Source organism: Onychostoma macrolepis, chromosome 10 (assembly GCF_012432095.1).
Source record: "Onychostoma macrolepis isolate SWU-2019 chromosome 10, ASM1243209v1, whole genome shotgun sequence".
Taxonomy (NCBI): Eukaryota; Metazoa; Chordata; class Actinopteri; order Cypriniformes; family Cyprinidae; genus Onychostoma; species Onychostoma macrolepis.
In genome coordinates, this window is record NC_081164.1 from 16,997,996 (window position 1) to 17,011,789 (window position 13,794).

Sequence of the window (13,794 nt, forward strand, 5' to 3'; positions counted from 1 at the left end):
TAGGATTCAGTAAAGTCTCAGCAGTGAAACATGACTTGCTGCTTGCTAGTCGTTGCATATAGTATTGGGGCAGGGACATTTACATTCTAGAGAGACGTTTTTAAGATACAAATCTGTTACGTGCAAGAGTAGTCATCAATATTTTTCTCTGGTTTACCAGAGAAAGATTTTGAAGTCAGCATGAAATAGAAATTCGCCCTTTCAGTTTTCTAAATGCATCTTATTGATCTGATGTATGTATGTGTGTGTGTTTTTTAATGTTTTGACCTATTTGATTTATTAATCAAATTGTCATAAGTTGATCTTCTATTGACGTTTGCCAGACTTCTTCAATCATTTTATCCACTTAAATCCAGCCCCATTCTAACAATCAACTGCAAGCTGGTATTCAGATCTGCCTCGATCCAATTGACAACTGATGGATTGCATCAAGTTAATCGACATTTCAGTAAACTTGTGTGAATTCCATTTTATGTATCTACTTGCATTATATCCATTGTATTGCACATTTTGCGGAAAAAAATCTTGTAATTTCAGTCCGCTTGTTAAATCATGACTTTCCAATAATACTGTTTCTAGATCCAATCTGCTAATTATTTCAAGTGAAAATCTCAATAGCCATTTATATAAGTAATATTCATTCTGTATCACACCTTTAAGCTAAGTTTTTAAAAAATCACACTGTACGCAGCAGCATATCTGGACACCAATTATTTAACAGTTTAGAATAGGTTATTTACTATCTGGCCAACTAAAATTTCAGTATGGAGATAAAGCTCTGCATGTCTAACAGACATTTCTTGCTGGATGAAGGACCATCACCTTCATCTCAACCTAGCTAAAACAGAACTGCTTGTAGTTTCAGCAAACCCATCGCTTCATCACAATTTCATCTTCCAGGCTCATCAACCATAACTCCTTCAAAAACAGCCAGAAACCTTGGAGTTGTGATTGATGGTAAGCTGACATTCTCAGACCACATTGCTAAAACTGCCCGGTCCTGCAGATTTGCATTATACAATATTAAGAAGATCAGGCCCTTTCTCTCAGAACATGCTTCACAATTCCTTGTTCAGGCCCTTGTTCTGTCCAGACTTGACTATTGCACTGCTCTCTTGGCAGGTCTTCCAGCCAATTCCATCAAACCTCGACAATTAATCCAAAATGCCGCTGCAAGATTAATCTTTAATGAGCCGAAAAGAACGTACATCACGCCTCTGTTCATCAATTTGCACTGGCTACCAATAGCTGCTCGCATTAAATTCAAGGCATTAATGTTTGCCTGGTCGCCGTGATTTTGCCAAGTAAGACATGTTCCTGGATCAACATCTTTTGTTGATCTTGGATCAACATTATTGTCCAAAAATATACATTTAACCCAATCTCTACCCCTAAACCTAACCCTACCCATAATTTATTCCTAAAATCAGTGAGAAATGATAGCTGATTAACAAGGGTGTCGAAGCACCTAACCCTGATCATAAGCCTAAAACTTATATTTCCTGAAAAGTTATCCTTCAATTCTGATTGGTTGATCGGAATGACGTTCCAGGATCAACAAGGATGTTGATCCAGGAACATGTTGTACTTGGTGAAATCACGCTTACCTGTTTGCTTACAGAACCACCACTGGCTCTGCACCCCTTTACCTAAATTCATTACTTCAGACTTATGTGCCCTCTAGAAGCTTGAGTTCTGCAAGTGAACGACGCATTAAAGGGGCACAAAATCACTTTCACAGACTTTTTCATTAACTGTTCCCATCTGGTCGAATGACCTGCCCAACTCAATCCGAGCAGCTGAATCCTTACCCATCTTCAAGAAACGGCTAAAAACTCATCTCTTCCATCTTTATTTTACCCTATAACTCTAGCACTCTCTATTCTAATTTTATTTTATCTATTTGTCTTCTTTTTATAAAAAACCCCCCCCACACATTTGACCCTCCATCAATTCCATATTTATTCTCTAACACTAGCTTTCTTTTTTCTATTCTATCTACTTGTTTCTTATAAAAAAATAAAATAAAACAAAACACTAGGTTTCTTTTTTCTATATTCTGTCTACTCGTTTTCTTAAAAAAAAAAAAAACTTTTTATGTGTACTGCGTTAGGCTAACCAAGACTTGTAATAGCAATTGCATGTTGTTGCTCTTTTGTTGGTTTTGATTGCTTCTAATGTCCTCATTTGTAAGTCGCTTTGGATAAAAGCATCTACTAAATGTAAATGTAAATGTAAAGCTTAGGATCAAGCTTTTTCGGAAATACTAACACGCAAATTGTGAGTGCACATTAGCCCAGTTTGATGTTTGTCTTTGCGATTTGAGGACGTGTTTGGACCTAGAAACAGTAATGCATGACATTAGACTCAAACGGATAGCAATTCAAGCAATCTTTTTTTTAGGTCAAAAAAATTCACCACACAGATTTTGCAACGGGTTCAAGTTTTTCATGTAAATTCGCCATGTTGACAGAAAGCTGCTCGGTTTGACAGTTACTCCATTGTGAGCTGTGCTTAAACATCGCTATACTATTGACAATTAACAATTTATTTGGCTGCAAAATTTAGCTAATGTGACCACACCTTTAGATCAGTAACACTATCAGCCTTTGCCGTCAACATATTGATCGATCAGCAGCACTTGTGGCATAGTATTGATTGTTACAGAATTTATTGGCAAAATGAGTGTCTGTTACCCAGTAGGGATAGAGCTAGTGTTGCGCGTTGCTTAAAAGTCAGGTTCGTTCCTGTCTGACAACCCTTCATAAGCATCATTCTGGCCAGTTTTGTGCCGCTACTCCCCCTCATGGTCTGTGTTTACAGTGAATAGTGAAATCACACCCCAGCTAAGTGCAGCAGCTAGTGCTAGCGCAGAGATAAACCTACCCCTCCCTTCAGAAATCTGCTGTGCCTCAAAACGGCTCATATCTTATCAGAGCCTGAATTTGAACATTACACACAACCAAAGCATCGCTCGCAGACAGATTAGCAACACGTCGCTCTTGAGCCTGATCAGACCTCTTTTGTATTTTTTATTTGACGGCAGCTGCGGTTAAAAGGTTGTGGAGCCTGTTAGGCTCAGAACTTGAGTTTGTACACTGTTTCCCCTTCTTCAATCTGGTTTCCCTTAATAGACGGTTTCCCATTAGCAGCTCTGCACTCACATGTATACAGAAATGTTCACAGTACACAGACATGCATTGTCAGGGCAAGCAGGCCATGTGACTGCAAACAACAGTTTTAATAGGGGCCAGGCCATGCCCCTACCTCTCATGGGACCTTTTATGACAAAAACAGATCTGCTATACTGTCGCCCACCATCAATGCCGGCCACAGCCAAATCAAAAGTCCTCTGTTTTGGGGCTGCTATTGACTGAAACACTGCCACTCATTGTTTCTCCTGATGTTTGCACTGTGGTACAACAAAGCTGTGTCCTTTGAGCAAGACATCTAGGGTCAGTTTTGGGCCATGAGCGTACAAAGCCTTGGACAAATGTGATTGTTTGAAGCTCATCATGTGATGCCTTCACACTCATTTCCAATGCATACGATCCCTTCATCCAGGCTTGACGAAACGCATACGCCTGGAACACTCTGAACTTCATAAACATGGTAAATATGTTACTTTACACAATGCTTCACTAATTTTTGTATCTTCTGTAGTGCACATAAATATAAAGACTTTGGCCAGGGGCCAAAATTAACATTCACAGAGTGCCAAAAGAGAGCTGCGAATGCAAAAATGCGAAATGGTTGCAAGTTATCTGTATTGTAACTAGCTCGTATGTTATGCTGCAAAAGTGCTTACACAACACTGAGGATTGGGTTTAGGGGTAAACGTCCATGCTTATGTTTGTTTTTTTCTAAAAATCATATGTTTCCATTCATTAAGAATATATGCGCGTTGAAGACTGACACGGAAGAGAAGAAATTGTTGAATAAAGTCGTTATTTTTGTTTTCTTTGCACACAAAAAAGTATTCTTGTAGCTTCATAAAATTAAGGTTGAACCACTGATGTCATATGGATTATTTTAACAATGTCCTTACTACCTTTCTGGGCCTTGAATGTGGTAGTTGCATTGCTGTCTATGGAGGGTCAGAAAGCTCTCAGATTTCATCAAAAATATCTTAATTTGTGTTCTGAAGATGAACAAAGGTCTTACAGGTTGAGGGTGAGTAATTAATGACAGAATTTTCATTTTTGGGTGAACTATCGCTTTAAGATACAAGATAGTTACCATGTGGATAACTTGCAAGTAACCTTTGTTTGAGGCTAAAAGGTTCTTGCTTTGTAGCTTTGTTTATGTATAGACACATAACTACAGTAATTGAGACTTCAATGAAGCTCAGTGGTTTATTGAGATACTGTGACTTCTGTCAGAGATAAGATGAAAAACTCTGACCTTGAGTGATTTAGTAATTAGTCATAAAGCAGAACGACTTCATCCTGATAACCCGATGCTGTGTCTCCACATTCATCCTCATAAAGCTTTGTCTCACTTCTTCACCTCAAGCTCTTTGCCAATCTTCACAACCTGTCATAATTACAATCCTTCTAATCGCTATTACTTACAGTAAAAGGCCTCAATCTTTTTGTCTCCCTGATCCAGTACTCAGGTTGGATGTAACTCGTCTAAGCGCTTGTCCCTTAGTAGGCCTAGTATCTTGTCGTTGCAAAAAAGAAAGGAAATTAAGCGGAAGTATGTGATTGAAAGTGCATAAAGAAATGTGATAATAGGTAATACTGGTAACCCACCAGGGCTGGTCTTAAAGGAATAGTTCCCTCTCTGTGTTATCATTTACTCACCCTCATGTCATTCCAAACTTAAATAATTTTTTTATTGTTCATGGAGCACAAAAAGAGAAATTTAGCAGAGTGTTCATGCCGCTCTTTTACATACAATAAAAATGAATGGGGAGCAAGAACTGTCACTCTCATAAAATGACATAAGGCTTGATAAAAGTCATTATTGACTGATAATCTTCTCAGGTCTCATTAACGTTCATGTATAATGCAAATTGTACACCACTAATTATATTTAAAATGCACAGAATTAAGCCTGTACATGACATGCAGGTTGGGAATTTTTTCCCTCGACTTATTATTTTGTTTTATCACATTTTAACTAAATTAAAACATTGTAATGAATTAGTACAACATGGCCATGATTTACTTAAAATGAGGGAACAAATTAATATTTTGTGGAAATTGTTTCATAAAAACAGGGCCACAAATTAATTAATCATGGAACTGATTTAATAAAAACAAGGGGGAAAATGAATAAAGTAAGTTATGGAACCGTTTAAATAAAAAGAGGGAACAAATGAATAAAAAGTGGCCAAGAATGACTAAGTTCTTGAAATGATCTAATAAAAAGAAGAACAAATGAATGAAATGTGGCCACAAATTAATAAGTCATGGAAACAATTTTTAAAAAGCTGGTTATAGAGTCGTGGTGGGATGCAATTCTTAATTCATGGCCTATATATATATATATATATATATATATATATATATATATATATATGGTACTTTTATGGTATATATATAATTATTTATTAATTTATTTTCATTTATATATTAAAGTAAATAAAAATACATACAAAAAATAAATTAAATAATTAAGGTACGTTTATGGCATATATATATATATACATATATATATATATATATATATATATATATATATATATATATATATATATATATATATATATATATATATAATTTTGTTTTTTCCGTATTGCAAGGCTCCGTGGATTTGAGAGGGATGTAAAGAAAATTATTTTGAGTGACTACTGACTTTAATTTTTTTTCTTTTCCTCACACATGGTCTGCATTTAAGGTACTTTTATGGTACTTTTTTTATCATTTTTGGACTTTGACAGTTCCTGGTCACCATTCACTTTCACTGCTTGGAAAAAAGTCCAATCCTAACTTCTCCTTTTGTGGTCTACCAAAGAGAAGCACAACATGACGGTGAGTAAATGATGACAGATTGTTCCGTTTTGGATAAACTATAAGTTAACAATGTAAACGATGCTATTTAGGCCGGTTTGGATGTCTTGCATAATGCAAGGCTTTAAATGCAGCTTGCTGGATATCTAGTCTGCGACCTACATCTTAATTGTTTCTGACGTAGGCAGGTTCCTGTATAACACCAATGAGTCAGAACCCAAGAAAGACAGCGCTGATTCCTGTCTGAGCTGGAACACTGTACGTTAGCCATCGTTTCATCCCATCCATAATCTTTCTCGTACCGTCTAGTGGCAGCTGTCAGTCCCAGAGGCGCAATCCCATCACAGTGGTATTCTGAGCCACGTTTGACATCATGGATGAGCGTGGTTTGCCGTTTGAGGTTTTGAGATGAAATGAAAATCTTCCCCTGTTCGCAATCTATGTCTCAAATCTCAGAGAACATTCTCAGAAAAACCCAAAGACTTACATCTCGCTTCCATCTGACGTTGTTTCAGTTTTTGTCGTTTTGATTTTGCAGAATCTTACTACCGGTTTGCTTCATTCTTTTTCGGTCATTGATAGCTCTGTGGCTAACATGTTTCAGAGTCTTTCAAACCAGTGATTATTAGCATATGAGAAGTTGACATTTAAAGTCACCAGAAGAACTTCCTGAGTAAACAAGACTGACAAGATAACTTTCCTGGAAAATTGTGAGTATTTGAATCATTTGTAGATTTATTAAAGAGTTAAGTGTGGTGAAATGAGCAGACACATTTCCATTTCAGAATAAATTCCTGTAACATTTGATGTTTTGACAGTTTCTGGGTTAATGGAACAACGTTTACTTGCAACCAAGACTATACTGTTTTTTTAAACCAAGTTACATCAAAGTCTCAGGTTGAATTTTTAATATCAAAATGCCATCTAGTTTGAAGTTTTTAAACAAATTGAGTAGCTTTATTTGTAAACTAAACAAAATGATTGCAAAAATGATGCAACAAAGAATACAAAATGTTCACTCTTATGTTTTATAGTAAAAAGTAAATCTGTAAAAGCATCAAGTGTGTTAGAGGTATCAATGTGCAGCTTTCTTTTAACTGAGACTATTGGTTTCTTAAACAGCTTACTCTTGGATCATCATATGAAGTAACTTCAAATTCATTTTGATTCAGATGTGACCGAATTGGTGTTTCCTGAGTGGGTGAGTTGTGTACTTTGTGATTAGTCCATCTATTTCCATCAGTTTGACCTATTCAGGCTGATTAGCGGGCCAGTTTCAAGCATAATAAGGGGTAATTAGCCGATCACGGCAACTTTCTTTTTTTTTTTGGAGACACTGCCTCGCTTGCCCCCTTGGTCAAAATATCTTACACTGGTAATAGAAAGTAGACCTAAGTCAGTTGTATCAGAGTGGTTGTAACAATACATAAGGATTTAAAAACAATAGCAGTGTTAAAGGGTTGACAAAATGAAAGTTTTGTCATTAATCACTTACCCCCGTGTTGTTCCAAACCCGTAAAAGCTTCATTCGTCTTCGGTACACAATTTAAGATATTTTGGATGAAAACCGGGAGGCTAGTGACTGTCCCATTGACTGCCAAGTAAATACCACTGTCAAGACCCAGAAAAGTATGAAAGACGTCGACAGAATAGTCCATCTGCCATCAGTGGTTCAATATGAATTTAATGAAGCAACGAGAACACTTACTGCTCAAAGAAAACAAAAATAACGACTTTATTCAACAATTAGTCTCCGTAGCACCATTTTGGAGAGTATCCGCTGGACGCAAATAGCGTACACTGTTCTGTGTCAGCCGCACCACACGGACTATTTTGGCAATGTCTTTCATACTTTTCTGTGCCTTGACAGTGTTATTTACTTGGCAGTCAATGGGACAGTCACAAGCCTCCTGGTTTTCATCCAAAATATCTTAAATTGTGTTCCGAAGACAAACAAAGCTTTTATGGGTTTGGAACGACACGGGGGTAAGTGATTAATGACAAAACTTTCATTTTGGGGTGGAATGACCCTTTAAAGGTAGGCTAGCCGATTTTGTAGAGACTAGCAATAGCAAGCCAGCTTTGAAAGCATAAGATCTCATCCTCCCTGAAAATCACTCTCCAAAGCCACGCCTCCTCCAAAACACATGATCGCGCACATGAAGACCAGAGGCTAACCAGCAACACGGTGAGAGACATCGTTGATGGAAGCTTTCAGATTACCTCATGTCTCATTCACCAGTGAGAAAACATTACAGTACAAAGCTCAAAATATTACAATAATAATGCCTTCCATTCTCACTCGGTCTGCAATAGCGTAATGAACGCCATGATGACGTGTCATGTCTGTGCCATCAAGGTGCACAGAAGTATGCAAATACATACATTGACAGGCAGGTAGGACAGCTTATCATAGCCCATGGACCGAGAGATATGATTTGATGAACATTTTATGGTCCTATGCCTTCCACAGACATAGTAGTAAATACATATAAATACATTTGGACCACTTAATGATTGCTATAACGGGATGTGAAGAGACTTTCAACCAGCATAACAAAAATATTTTTTTAACCAAATAACCTACCCTGCCTTTAATCGGTCAACGCTAACCTCATGCTAAAGAGTTTCACAGCTGCATTAATGGCCTGGAAACAATTTGATCTGCAGTGTTCTTTGTTTTATTGATTTCTTTTTTGTGTATTTAAAGCAGTTGTTTTATGGTTCGTGGCACTGGCACTAGTGCAGTGTTGAATGTGTTGCATCAGAATCATTAGCTGTAATTGTTGTTACAACTGTGGCAATCTTTAAAAGCTGACAAGTCATGCTGGGTGTGTGTGCTGCTTCTGGGGCGTTAGCGCTCTTCAGGGGTTTAGTGTACTCTTTGTGCTGAACGTTCATATTGTGACATCCATTTATTCATAATGAGCCGCCCTTGACATTGACGTTATTGTTTTTTCTGTGACTATACAAAAGTTTCTGCCAGTTTCTTGCTTGAGTTAGTGGTTTAGTGGTTGATATACAGTATAGTAGTTGAATTCTCACTAAGTAGGAAGGAAGTATGCTAAATTGACAGTATGCAAATCAATAGCAGCTTGCTTGCAATCTGGCCTTATTCTATGATATCCCTGCCGGAAAATCCCATTTAAGATGTTAGCTGGCACAAGCTAGTCATTAGCTGCAGTGCTAATATGTTCCAAAAACCAACTGATATTCTAGTGTGGCCATAATGTGGTACATACTGATAAAACTAACCGTCTATGGCAAAATTACCTGGAGGGACATTTTATTGCTCAGAGTTTGATATTTCTTAGCTTTTTTTGCATTTGCCATAAGGGGCTTTATAGCGGTAGCACAAACCATCTTTTTCTTCTGTAGTCAATTTCCTTTTTTCTTGGTAGGGAATACAATAGCATTTGGTAAATACAATTCCATACACTTTTCTGTCAAAATGTTTTAGCTAGCTTCCTAAATAATGTTTTAATGGTACAAATATGTAACTGTATTGCCCCCTTGAGCATAGAGCAGTGTTTCCATGTCTGCGTTTTCCCCACGGAATTGGGCTACTTTTATAATATTGCCGCGGGTAGTTTTTTTAGTCTGCAGGTTGAAGTGATACGAATTGTAAATTTTCTACACATCATTGTATACTTTATAATAGAGTTGCCTGGTCTTCACTTGCTGTTCGAAGGAAAATGCATTGGTATTTACTGATTTACAAAGCTATTCTGGGTTTTTTGCCATCCTATCTCTGTTGTTTGATTCACCAAAAAGTAGTTGTTAATTATTCATTGCGTTCTCAGTCTTTTTACAGTCTTCATGTACCTTCAGCACGAACTAATTTAGGTAAAATTGCATTTGAATATGCTGCACCGTCAGACTGGAATTCTCTTCAAATGAAACTCCGGCTAAATCAGTTGGTGTCTCCTTGTAAATTTAAAACACTTTTGCGTGGAATAGAAAATGATTTAATGATTTGCAAATGCTTTTAATGCTGTAATATTTTATTGTTGTGATGTATTGTTCTTTGTTGTATATGTATTTGTATAACTGGGCCGCCTATCTTGGCCAGGACACTCCTGGAAAAGAGATTTTTAATCTCAGTGAGGTTCTCTCCTGGTTAAATAAAGGCAAATAATAAATAATAAATAAAGGCAAATAAACCCCGCCCCCTCAGAACGCGAAGGTGGAACCCCCTGGAAGGAGGTTTTGACCAATGATTGGGCAGGTTTTGAGTACCAATTTGGCTGGTTTTGTTACGCACATAGACATAAATCACGCATCCGAGGGTTGACCGCCCTAAAAATATCATTACGTGACTCAAAACAAAGTGACTCAAAACAAAATAAACGCAAAAAAGCGATTTAAGTTCAGAAATGTTTTCAGTCCCCCTCCCTTGCCTCACAGTGGTTTGGTCCACTGCCTCCTTTCCACTTTTACCGATACACACACACACACACACACACGAGTCCGGTGGGAGAGAGTAAAGTTCTTCAGTAGTTATTTGTAAGTAACTTAGGCTGTCAAGGCTATTTCATTCTATATATTTATACATCATGTGAAATGATTCTTTCTGTTTAATACAGATGATGCTGGATCATTAATAAATTAGTCATGACAAAAAAATGATGATATCCGATGTATTTTTCTGTGGGCGATTATAAGGTTACCAAGCTTAATTCCGTAGCTTGTCACCCACTATAACTAACACAGCGATAAGCCTGTGTGTGAACTGATATTAGGCAAATATTGTAGACCTACCGATGTGTTGGGTTTTGCTCAATATGATGTTAAGTGGCAGATCAGTGAATATCTAAAGAGAAGTCCTCAGTCCTAGGCGAAACCTAAATAGGCCTACTATGTGGAGGACACAAAATGATAATTATAATATGACCGCGTGGTGAACAATATGAACCGAAATCATATTTAAACATGGTCTCCATGCTATACACATGCTGTGTACACATATCTATCCATACAAGTACAATTTTGGCTGTATTATTTGTGTCCCCTTCAAAAATTGCTCTTGAGTAATTTTATATATATTACCCCCCTCCCCCCCACCCCCACTGTTAGATGAAATTTACGCCCCTGGTTATGCAAACTTGGCAACCCTGGTATGGAGGTTTGTTTATGCAAGAATGAACATCAACATGAGTCATTTTTGCTGAGGGACAAACTAAGGGTTAAATTGTTGTGCAATTTATTATTCATGATTGTGAAACTGAAGAAATTTCTTTTCACATTCTATAGAATTATTGCACTATTGCACGTAAGCACAAGACAACAGCAGTTTGTATTTTACCTCATCATTTATTATATTTATCACACACATGAACACATACTATTATGTTAAGAAGCTTCTCTCAAAAGCTAATTCCTAATTCCAATAATTTCAAATTATGTTCACGGTTTTCTATTAAAACAACAAAGGACTTTGTAGCTACTACAGGCACAAATCGTCGAGATTTATATTTGGATTTATTGCAGTTTGTTACTGAGAAGGTTTGCTCGCAGATTTAGCTGCAGCGCACAGCACAAACAGCCTTGTGAAGAAACACAGACTGGCTGTATTACTTGAATTTGAGCTGAACAGTGGAGATCGCTAAACTCCAACATACACGTTCATCAGTGCTTTCATATCATCATTCATTTTAGAGAGAGTGCAAGCATGTGGTGTCCAGGTTTGGGAGATTAAGTAAAACACTTGGCAAAAGCTCTGATTTGGGGATTTAAACGCTTGACATCTGGCAACCCCAAGCATGAAAGCTCATGAAAGAAGTGTCAAATGAAATACAATAAAATGTTTTCAGTGTTTGAAAGGGTTTTTGGGTAAATGCCTAAAACACAAAAAAAAATTTAAAATTGTTTTATTCTACAACATAAAATACATCATGAAGCTTTACCAAATATCCTAATGGTTTTTTGTAGGGGGAAAAAAAAACGGGGTGATACATTATTATGCAAATTATAAATACAAAATGATGCTTAATTGATCTAAAGAAGTAGAAATTGTGATGACAATTAAAATACATGCAGCCCTAGACATGAGTATGTTTCTGGCCAATTTGCACTCCATTTTATCTCATCAGTCTATAAGAGAAATAATTGAAATTAAGGAGATTGTATATGTGATTTCTCCATAAAAGCGTCTCTTCTTCTCGGTCAAGTGGACTCCAGGCGCTCTGCGGTGGAATTCACAAGAACAATTAAATGGCTGATTTGAGTCATGCATGTTCCATCAAATCTCTGACGTCACACGACACAACTCTGAGCGCCGCAGCTCTTCGCTGGCCAAATTGAAACCCTGTGTCTTCAATCCAAAGATGAGATATGAAAGAAGCAAAAAAAATTAATAGTACAACAGGAAATTCTCCCCAACGGCACTTGAAACCGATTGCAACGGTGGTTGTGGGGCATTGAAAATTCCCCTCTGATACACATCTCTTGAAACAATGATTGCTCTTATGACGGATGGTTGAAACCAAGAAGACAAATTAAGGGAAATGGTATCTGATTCTACATCGCTCAGTGAATTGTATGATTGTTCACTATTGTCAGTGTGATCAAAGGCTGCATCTGTTCTTGTCGGTATGTGGTCTCAGCTGCCCACTGACACAGTAACCTAGGACTGCTCAATAGACTAAAATGCACTCACCCCGATGCGCGAATTGAGAACTAGCTTAGTGGATTAATAGCTTTAGAGTTTATATCAGACATATTAATGCTTTAGCGTTTAGTACTTGTACATTTGACACAACAAATCTCAGCTGTCGTTTGCCCTCAGGAATGCCTATCCAGTTTGTGAATTCGGTTTACATTACTGTGGCTTCCTTTTCAGTGATGCCTTATTAATAATACAGAGAGATGAGATGTGATTTATGAAGATTTATGAGTCTGTTTCATTGAGGTGGGATACCGTATGGTTTCTGTATAATGGTTCTGCACTGTAATCAATTAGTGTCTGTAACTGGGGCATGAGTCATTGTGGGGGAAATACAGCGGTGTGATATATAGACACCAACCCTCCCTCACTAGTGTGCCAGAATACCGAAGGGACGGAGTGGGGAGGGTGGGTGGAGGGGAGACAGGGACTGACATCAAGCCATCCTCAACACAGATGGCAGGAATGAACTCTCTGGGTCATTCTACTTTATATAGGGGAAGAAAATGATCATAGGTTTGTGATTTTTATGTGCACAAATATTGTATATTTGATCAAGGGAGTTGATAGGTTTTTCTGGATTTTTGAATTTAATTTAATTTAATTTAATAAACAAATTGGCTTGTTGGAGAATTGGGATTTTTTTTTCATGAAAATTAGGCAATTTCTCCCCAAATTCTCATGATCTTAATGTGAAATAAAAAATGATTTCGTAAAATTCATTGTTAATTAATTATTATTTTTGTATATATGTTTGTGCAGCGTGTAGATTAAAATTATATAAAAATATATATCAATTTTGTTTTTCTTTTTGCACGCTTACATATCTTTGTATGTGTATAATGTGTATAATTACTTATTTATTACTACTAATTTTATGTATTTTTGCATTACAGCAATTGTTTTTACATTACAAAATATATACAGAAATGAAAATCATCCTGTGTAGACATAATGGTTTTTTCTTTAAATTAGCATGAATTAAAAATCAGTGCAATTAGATTATTAAACATGATTTATTCTATATATGTTACAATGTAGAGTCACTGTACATCACCAGTAAAACAGGATATTCAGTAAGAAAAAAGGTAGTTTAGTCTGCATAAAACAATGCATAAATTGCAATTTGACTGTTGGTTAACATTAAACAGGAACATAAAGTTGAACTGA

The 13,794-nt window shown here is 36.8% G+C and overlaps 1 protein-coding gene across 5 annotated transcripts in view; it reads left to right on the top strand.

Annotated features, from left to right (window-relative positions):
- The window catches only part of gnaz (guanine nucleotide binding protein (G protein), alpha z polypeptide), a 67,782-nt gene that overhangs the window by 19,887 nt on the left and 34,101 nt on the right, over positions 1 to 13,794 (top strand). Inside the window, exon 1 of one of the 5 annotated variants that reach the window (XM_058788596.1) lies at positions 454 to 3,612. The exons of 3 other annotated variants lie outside the window; for them this stretch is intronic. The gene's annotated coding sequence lies outside the window, so the exon portion shown is untranslated. Of the gene's footprint in view, positions 1 to 453; positions 3,613 to 5,963; positions 5,982 to 13,794 lie in introns of those variants that run through there. One more of the 5 variants, XM_058788597.1, reaches the window with a different exon arrangement.